Source organism: Eublepharis macularius, chromosome 1, assembly GCF_028583425.1.
Source record: "Eublepharis macularius isolate TG4126 chromosome 1, MPM_Emac_v1.0, whole genome shotgun sequence".
NCBI classification, from domain to species: domain Eukaryota; kingdom Metazoa; phylum Chordata; class Lepidosauria; order Squamata; family Eublepharidae; genus Eublepharis; species Eublepharis macularius.
Genome location: NC_072790.1, coordinates 75,167,614 through 75,176,851, shown reverse-complemented (window position 1 = coordinate 75,176,851; position 9,238 = coordinate 75,167,614).

The following is a 9,238-nucleotide window of genomic DNA, read 5'->3' as shown; positions in this document are numbered from 1 at the left end:
CACTACACCAAACTACCTAGGGTTGCCAAGCCACAGCCTGGAACTCCCAAAAGCATTTGGTGATGAAGGACAAGGAAGCCGGCATCATGCTGCCACTTGATGTCACTCCCAGCAAAAACTGGAAGTGACATGATGATGAGGGGACACTCTAGGAGTTGCAAAAACTCTATGGTTAAATCCTGACATCATGACAACCATTTTTTTTCCACTGGCATTTCAGACACCAGCAGGCAATGACAGAGATTGCCAGGAGACCCTAGTAATACCATAGTAGCTGAGTACATAGTAACTGAAATTAACTCATAGGTGCTGCATATATATTTATCCCATATCCCATGAGGAATGCCCTTTTTGGGGACAATTTTATTCTACACTACACAAAATAAGGTTTCTATAATATTACTATGCCACGCTGTTGCCAGCATAGAAGTACTGGGCCAATGCAATATACCACAGGCAATCTGCTGGAGTTGTTCCATTCTAAAATCATGTCTTAATTTTTTTTAAAAAATCTAATTTTAATTTTTTTTTACTATGTGCCTTTCAATAAAATTGTGGTGGTGGCAGAAAGTCTAACCATGTGAAAAAATAGTTTTAATGATGCACACAGGCACATCCATATTAATTCAGATGCAACCAAACACTTAACAATTAACTCCCTGCTCACAACTATGAGCAGGATGTTAACCAACCAGCAGCCAACTGATGGGTGTGTTCAGCATAATTAACCTGTAGTAGAAACATAGCATCTTGCATAGCATCTTTCAACTCTGTTTCTGAATCAGTTTCTTTAAACCTGCACATCACAGTCCATTTTAGGTCTACCAGATGATGTTAATTTGGTATGATCTCAAATAGTCTAAAATCAGACAGTGAACAATACTACTAAGATTGCTTCAACACAACAATGTGCTACACAGATATAACCTGCATGTGGGAAAACTATGTACATAGTTCATCTGTTCAATCATATTTGATGAAACACATATACTTTGGGAAGTAACAGTTGGCTGTGGCTTTACAACATATGTATAACATGTGTACTCATATTGAAGCAGATGTGTGATTTCAGTGCCACAATCAATTTAAGAAGTCTTGACCAGGCTATTTATTGGTTCAGGGCTCAGGAAAAGTTAGCCTGGAGTCTGTTAAGAATTACCAAGTAAACCTTGGAACATGTGAAATAATAAGAGTATTGTGGGCTCGATAAATTCTGTATTATATGCTTGATAAACTCTGTTTGTAGTTCCAAAAGACAGTAAAAACAGGAGGATTATGTGAGGACTCTATTGGGCCAATATTTATGGCTGGTTATTTGGATTTGGATTGCAGATAACAAGTGGTGTAGGCCAGCTTTGTGTCAATATTAAATATTACTATTATGATAATGCCAAATTAAGTACTTTATCCTTTTTAAAAAATCACAAAAATATATATAAGTTGGAATTTTAAACCAAAACAAGTTAGGCAAACATACATTTGAACTGTTGGGCAAGCCAAAAATGAATTAAAATTTGATGCCTAATGTACGTCAGCAGTTTGAGATCTGAAGCTCAATCTATTTTAAAGATGTAAAATACTACTTTTTCTTAATAATGCAGCAAACAAGAATTTTTAAAAAAAATAGTCTGAAGAGCTGAAAAATCTTTGGTATTAATTACTACATGCCAATAAATATGTTTCAGTAGAACACCTCAAGGTGGCAGTATATTATTGCTTAGGAAGTCTCAGACGCTATAGCAGTGGTAAAGGAAATTCTATAATAGGAGTATCTATTATCTCAAATCAAATGTTAATGCAAAGAAGTAATATAGACAATATATATTGAATTGACACAATTCATTAAAATTAGTGGGACTAACTAAAAGAATTCCATGGGACTTGCAGCCCAATCCTAAATATGTTTATTGAAAAGTTAGCCCCACTGGTTCAGCTTAAAATGGCTGTAGTAATAGAGAAGGCAACAAAAGGAAAGAAAGAATTGAATTTACTGCTGAAAATGGAATTTTCTGGAATGGTGTGTTGCTAAGTTTTAAAAATGTCGACTTCAGTTTGACAGATAAATCTGCAACACCTGTCATATTGAATTGGAAAACTTATTATCCTTGATTATTTTTTCATGTTTATGTATGACTGTGACCCAGATGTTCAGTATTCTTTACTCTATGAAATAGGGAGTTGGATCCAGACTAAATTTTCCAATCGTAGAATTGAACTTTGTTGCATATGAGGTGACCCCCCCCCCCACCCGCTGCTTTTGATCATCCCAAAAGATCCTTTGACTGCTAGAGGCTTGGATAAAAATTCCACTTTGATATCAAAAAAGAGGCTCTTGAACTAGCAGAAATTTCCTTGGACCCTCTCACTTGGGAGAAGCCTGCCTGCTGGAATGCTCCAGAGAGTGCGTCGTTTAAAGGCTTTTTGTCTAAAACCTCCAGAATATGGTTGCCAGTAGGAGTGAGCTCGTATTGGGACCAGGGGGGATGATGTTATACCAATGGCATGACATTACTTCTTGTGAAAAGAAAATACACCAAGTCACCAACATGACATCAATGCAACACTCTAGGATTCTAACAAAACAATAGAGCTTTGTCTGAATCCTAGAGTTTCACATTGATGTTATATCAGCAACATGAGATCTCTTCCTGGTATTTGCCAGAAGGGACATTGGACAGTTGGCACACTGCTTTTTTAGACATCTCTTCCCCTCTGACCCTTGGTGGGCTGTGGGGCAATGCATAGGGAAGCCAGATATTCTCCCTACACTAGAAGCGCCCTCCCACCTATGGCCTTCAGCAATTACTCACATTTGTTAGACAATAACATGAGACAACAGAGCCCTCTTTATAACACAGCTTTGGTGTAGTGATTAAGAGTGCAGGACTCTAATCTGGAGAACCAAGTTTGATTCCCCACTCCTCCACTTGAAGCCAGCTAGGTAACCTTGGGTAAGTCACAGCTTCTAGGAGCTCTCTCAGCCCCACCCACCTCACAAGGTGTTTTGTTGTGGAGATAATAATAACATACTTTGTAGACCAAAGTATGAGTGGGCATTAAGTAGACTCTGAGTAAGCATCAAGTTGTCCTGAAGGGTGGTATATAAATTGAATGTTGTTATTATTATTATTTCCAAAGTAATTCGATCCATAACTAGTCCAAGGAATGACATCAAGCTGTTGTGCAGCATTTGTCAAAACAGGCCAAGCCCACCCACCACTCAGGTAACTCATCTCACCTTGTCTTCTTGCCTAGCATGTCTGTATTTGGACCTTGAATATGAATGCTCACCTTTCTGCACTCATCCAAAATTCTTTTTCTGGCCCCAGACCACCTTTTCCTTTTTCTGCCCTGGACCACAGTGCACCTTCTCTTCACAACAGGCAATGGATAATTTTCCATTCTCCTTTTATTTCCCATGGTGACCAAGGATTTGCTACGATTGTGTTGCCACATTGCAGCAGTTTTATGCTTTTGTTTTTGCTTGTACTTCAGTTTTCTAGCTTTGTATCTTGTTAGGGGAATAAACATTTTCTTGAGATCCCCTCTCTGTCTAGAAAGAGATCCATGTAGGCAAGAGATTGAAACAATCCCAAATAATTACCGCAGAACATGTGTATGATTCTAAATGAACATAGGACATTCTTTGTGTGACAGACAGTCCTAGGACGGGGACCATTTTGAGCAACAACCTTCCTGCCTCCCCCTTCCCACTGAAGCCCACTGATCTCCATGAAATGTTCCTCCTGGGTTTTACTGGAGCCTGAGGAATGCCATATATGGGGGGAGTCTACAGCAGGAATGGAGAAACAGTGGAAATTGCTATTTAGTCTGGACCCAGACCATAATCTTAAACTGTGAACTTCACTGACGACTAACTACTGAAGTTAACCTCAACCCAAACACTTATTTTCTACACAGCAGCAATGAACTCCAGAATAATCTAACAAAATGGGTTGTCTCCTATTTTGGATGGGGTTGTACTTACCCTAAAGAAGCAGGTTTGTAGGTTTAGGGTACTCCTGAACCTAGGCCTCCTATTGGATAAAATGGTAGCAGCTGTGCCCGGGGGGTACCTTTCATGTGCTTCAGCCCTTTGAGGGCAGGAAAGGTCTTTCCTCCGTGGTACATGCCCTGGTGACATCCAGATTAGATTACTGCAATGTGGTCTACTTGTGGCTGCCCTTAAGAAGTGTTCAGAAACTTCAATTAGTTCAGAATGCTGCTGCCAAGATGTTGACTGGAGGGGATTGTAGGGATCATATCGCTCCAGTTTTGTTCCATTTACACTGGTTCCCAATTTGCTGCCAGACTCAATTGAAGGTTAACTTCTAAAGCCCTATATGTCTTGGGGTGAGCATAACTTCAGGACTGCCTACTCTCATATGAACCTGCCTACTTACTCTGGTCACCTACTGAGGCCCTGCTCTGGGTGTCCCAGCCATCTGAGGCTAGATAGGTGGCAACTTGAGATGGGGCCTTCTTGGTCATATCATCAAAATTTTAGCACTCTCTCCTCAGGAAAATTTGTCTTCTATCAGCTGGTTAAGAGGTTTTTGGTTTGTTTGGCATACTCCCTAAAATTGTTACTGGCCCGCCTCCCTGGTTTTGATGTCTGTGTGTTTATGAGCTTTTAAAATTGAATTATTTTATATATTATTTTAAATGTTGCTATAATGTTCAAATATATTAATATTCAAATATTTTAATGTTCAGATGTTTGCTGCCTTGGGAGACTCTATTTAGATAGAAAGGCAGCATAAAAATGTTTTAAATAAATAAAAGGTAGGCTGCAGAAATGAGAAGCCATTGACAACCTAAGGAAATAAAAGCTACCAGCAGCAATGAAGTCATATCCATGCCATTCATTCCCCATCAGCTATGCCTCATGTATACACAGCCTACATATATATATAGCTGTACGTACACCAGTCAAAGCTATGCCATTTAATACTGACTGTAAATGTAAGCAATATGTACATCCAGTTTCATACCATGTACAGAGAATGGACACAATCTAAAACCTTAAGTACTGCTCAAACTTTTAACTATTTAATCCAAAAAAAGCCCATTTAAAAAAATGTAAGGGAGTAGATTTTTTTCTCTTTGATTAGGCAACACACAAGCCCTGTTCACATGTTACAAGGAACACATATATAGATCCTGTATGTACATATGATGACTTTATAAATGAAACCAGAGAGCAGAACCAGGATAAATGTGTGGTTTCAACCACATGCTCAGCTGTATATGCATTAAATGCAACATAGGGTTGCCAGCCCTGTGTCTTTGGGGGGACCTGGCAACCCTATGTTACACTTTTATGATGTTTTAATTGTACGGTCTTGTTGCAAGCTTCCCTGAGTCCTCTTGCGGGAAGGGTGGAGTATAAGCAGAATAAAATAAATAAATAAACCCTGATGTAGAATTGCTCAACACACACATAAAGAAAAGTGAAGTGTATACTGTATATAGATTGTATGTGCATTCACTGTTCACTAGACATGGGCATGAATCGAAATGCAAATCAAATTTCATGACGAATTGGGCCGATTCGTGTTTCGCAAAATGTGTTTTGTGGGGCTGCAGTTTTCATGAAATTCACAACTTTGGGGGCCGATTTGTTCGATTCGTGAATGATTCATGATGCCAGACAGGCTGGCACTGATCCATTGATTCCCTAGGCAATATAGGCCTGGAATGTCTGCAGACCTTTTGTGGCCATTGGAAACCCCAGTCTTAGCCCACATAACCTTGATAGGCAGCTCTCCCTGCCAACTGGAGAGCTTCCATTCTGCCCTATACAGCAAGAAGCAAGGGCGGGGGGGGGGGGTTAATCCCCTAGGCAACTGAGAAGATGGGCCTTCTGTAGCCATGGGAACACCAATCTCATCCCTCCAAACCCTGTTAGGCAGGTCTGTCTGCCAACCAGAGACCTCCTGTTCTGCTCTATGTGAGTATTTCTTATATAAGGCACAGGTCTCTGCCTTGTGCTTTTCAGTTCCAGTAGACAGAGGGAGAGGGAGGACCTGTTGCTGGTATTTGGAGTGAGAGAGTGGAAATGGTAGCTTTTCACTGGATTTGCTGCTGCTTTAAAAGAGACTGAAAAGCCTCTTTCTTATTTTCAGCTCTTGGCCTTGTTGGGAAGGTCGTTGGGTGAGAGTGCCTTCTTTTCTCTACCCTACCCAACCCCAGTCTCAGGGCATTGCCTGGCTCTTGTACCTAGCTTGACTGAGGCCTACCTTTTTTCCTGTAATTTTCTTTGCTTATATTCTTATTTAGAACATTTGTTCTTGCTGGCTTGTTGGGTGAGGGTGGGTAGAGGAGAGTCTGCTGAAGTCTCCCTGCGAGTTTGGCATCTCTGGGTATGAAGGGGGCCATTGAAGTGCCCCAGGTTATGATGAATCACAAAACTAATGAATCAATGGTTGTTGTGGGTTTTCCGGGCTGTATTGCCGTGGTCTTGGCATTGTAGTTCCTGACGTTTCGCCAGCAGCTGTGGCTGGCATCTTCAGAGGTGTAGCACCAAAAGACAGAGATCTCTCAGTGTCCTGAGAGACACTGAGAGATCTCTGTCTTTTGGTGCTACACCTCTGAAGATGCCAGCCACAGCTGCTGGCGAAACGTCAGGAACTACAATGCCAAGACCACGGCAATACAGTCCGGAAAACCCACAACAACCATCGTTCTCCGGCCGTGAAAGCCTTCGACAATACAACTAATGAATCGTTTCACGAAACGGGACAATTTCATGAATGTTTGTGATTCGTGGAATGTGACAAAACATAAAACGCTAGTTTCATTTTTCCCATTTTGTGCCCATCTCTACTGTTCACGTCACAGTAAAAGTACATACAATTACACGTTTTATGCATAATCCTCTTATCCTACTTTATAAGAGAACATGTCAGAGGGATTTCCTAACAATATTTGAGAAGAAGGAAAACCCTACGAATGTGGAACTTAGTACATCATACAGAATCACTTTTCTCCAGATGAACTTTATATAGAGAGATCTAGAGGTTTGTTTCTATTATTAGTAGAAGTCTTATGCCAACATGCATAGCCTTTAAGAAGTATTATAAGCCAAACAAGAGAGACAGCTCCCTGTATTTCAAAAACCTTATTTTACCTATCCTAGAAGTAAGGTTGGAGCCTACTGCAGGTGACTCATTCCTACTATTTAAAAAAGGATTCTCTTTTGCTCTTTTTTTGTAGGTGCTCCCAGATCAGATCATAGACCTGATATATTTCAATTCCAACATGGCATTCCATAAGATAGCTCCCCAATCCCCTCATCACATTAAGTGAATAATCATATCTCTTAGTTTCTATCGGTAGGGAATTTCAGCCTACCATGAAATGATAAACATATTTTTGTGCGAGTTCCAACATCACTTTTAGGGACCCTAGTGCTTATGTTTCCTCTAGAAGTTGGAAAAGTTTTCACCATACATATACCGACATCATCATATGAACCATTGTAACAGACTCTAGATAAACCAGCCATTACATTCATTAAATTACATTGGCTTTGTCCTAGCCAGGTAAGCCATGTACACCATTAATACCTTTCTGGTGTCATAGCCCTCATTTCACTCTCATTTTTCTCCAGATTTTTACTATCAATTTTAAGGAAATCTATCCTGCTCAAGGTGATTCACAAGCAAAACCAATTCATTCAGATCATAAACCACCCATTAAATTGTCCGTTGAAACACAGCATTCACCAGCCTAAAGTTACACCCATGAAACAGTCTTTAGGCAAAAAACAGACTATCAAAAGAGCTCAAACGGAAGCAAATGTCACTTAAAAGCCTGGGTAAAGAGAAATGTTATGGCCTGATCTTTAAAGGACAATAATCTAGACCTCAAGGGGGAGAACATTCCAAAGACAAGGCACCCCCACCTGGCTCACATCTGCTGACAAAATCACAGAGAACACATTTGGAAAGAGGATCTTAACTGGAAGGGTGAACAGTTTGGGTGGAGGAACTCCAGTACCGGCATCCAGTATAATACTGGCTATATCCCTCATTTCATAATGTTTTCTGAGCCCTGTGATTACTTGCAGATACGACTGCCATACATCAAGAAATAGTTTTTTGCTCAGCTGCTCTTCTCTCATTGTCCAACTCACATTATACTTTGGTGTATACCTATTTGGTATGCGGTAAGATGTTAGAGGTGGTTATTCTTTGTTTAAAGCAAAATCACAGGCACTGAAGGTGGTTTTACAGAGTTTAAAAACAGTCCTAAACAAAAACAGTCACAATAAAATCTTTTGGGTGTTTTGTTTAAAGAAAAACTTTGGGGCTATGAATGAGCCCCAACTCTTCTTCGTCCTTCTGTGGTGGCTGCTGGAGCACTGGAGTGGACAAAGTTGTTAAAACCTTCAGCTCCTGATCCTGATTTTGTAATGGATGCTGATATTTTAAGGGCTGCAGTAAGATTGGTGGCTATATAGCTCATCCCAGATGTAGTTGCTAAGCTGCCTGAGCAACAACTGTCAAAGACAATGTAAGGTGGTCCTTCTTTTCAGGCCATAGTTCCTAAAGCAGTCTCAATTCTTCTTCCTTCTTCAAGGAGTTGGGAGGGGGAACAATCCTGAAAATAATTCATCCTAGCCTTCAGATGCTTCTGCAGCAGCAGTTTCTCTCTCTTGTTTGATGCCTTGAATATGTTGAATTTTGAAGATATGCTGGTGCATTCCAATGTGTGAGAAGGTCTGCCCTTGTGGAGAAGGCATGGTGGAGACAAATGAGAATGTTTTGCTCCATTGTAAATTCTATGTGGATATCTGAACAAGGTTTATTTATCCTTTTCTCAGTAGGTTTCCAGGCTGTTCCGACTTGGAACTAACCAGGAAACTGCTTTTAGGTGTTAACCCATTGATTACTGCTCCCTGTGCTAGATTTCTTGCTGCAGTGTGTAAAATTCTTAAGGAAATAGTAAGAAGTATGATCTGATTTTTAGCAAATATTTTTTATTTCCAAAGAATGTTATGTGTAAATTATGTATAAACCATGATTTATGTACTGTAATTTTATATTATTCAAAGGAACGCTTTTGGATGTTCTGTGCTGGTCTTAGAGCGTATTAATAAATATTGATTGAAGATATGATGGGGCATTCCTGGCACCATATTGCCACCCTTGAATTTGGCTGTCAACCTACATAGAAAAAGAAAAACTCATTTGCCACATGCCTTAAGTTTGAGGCTTGTAACTAGAGATGG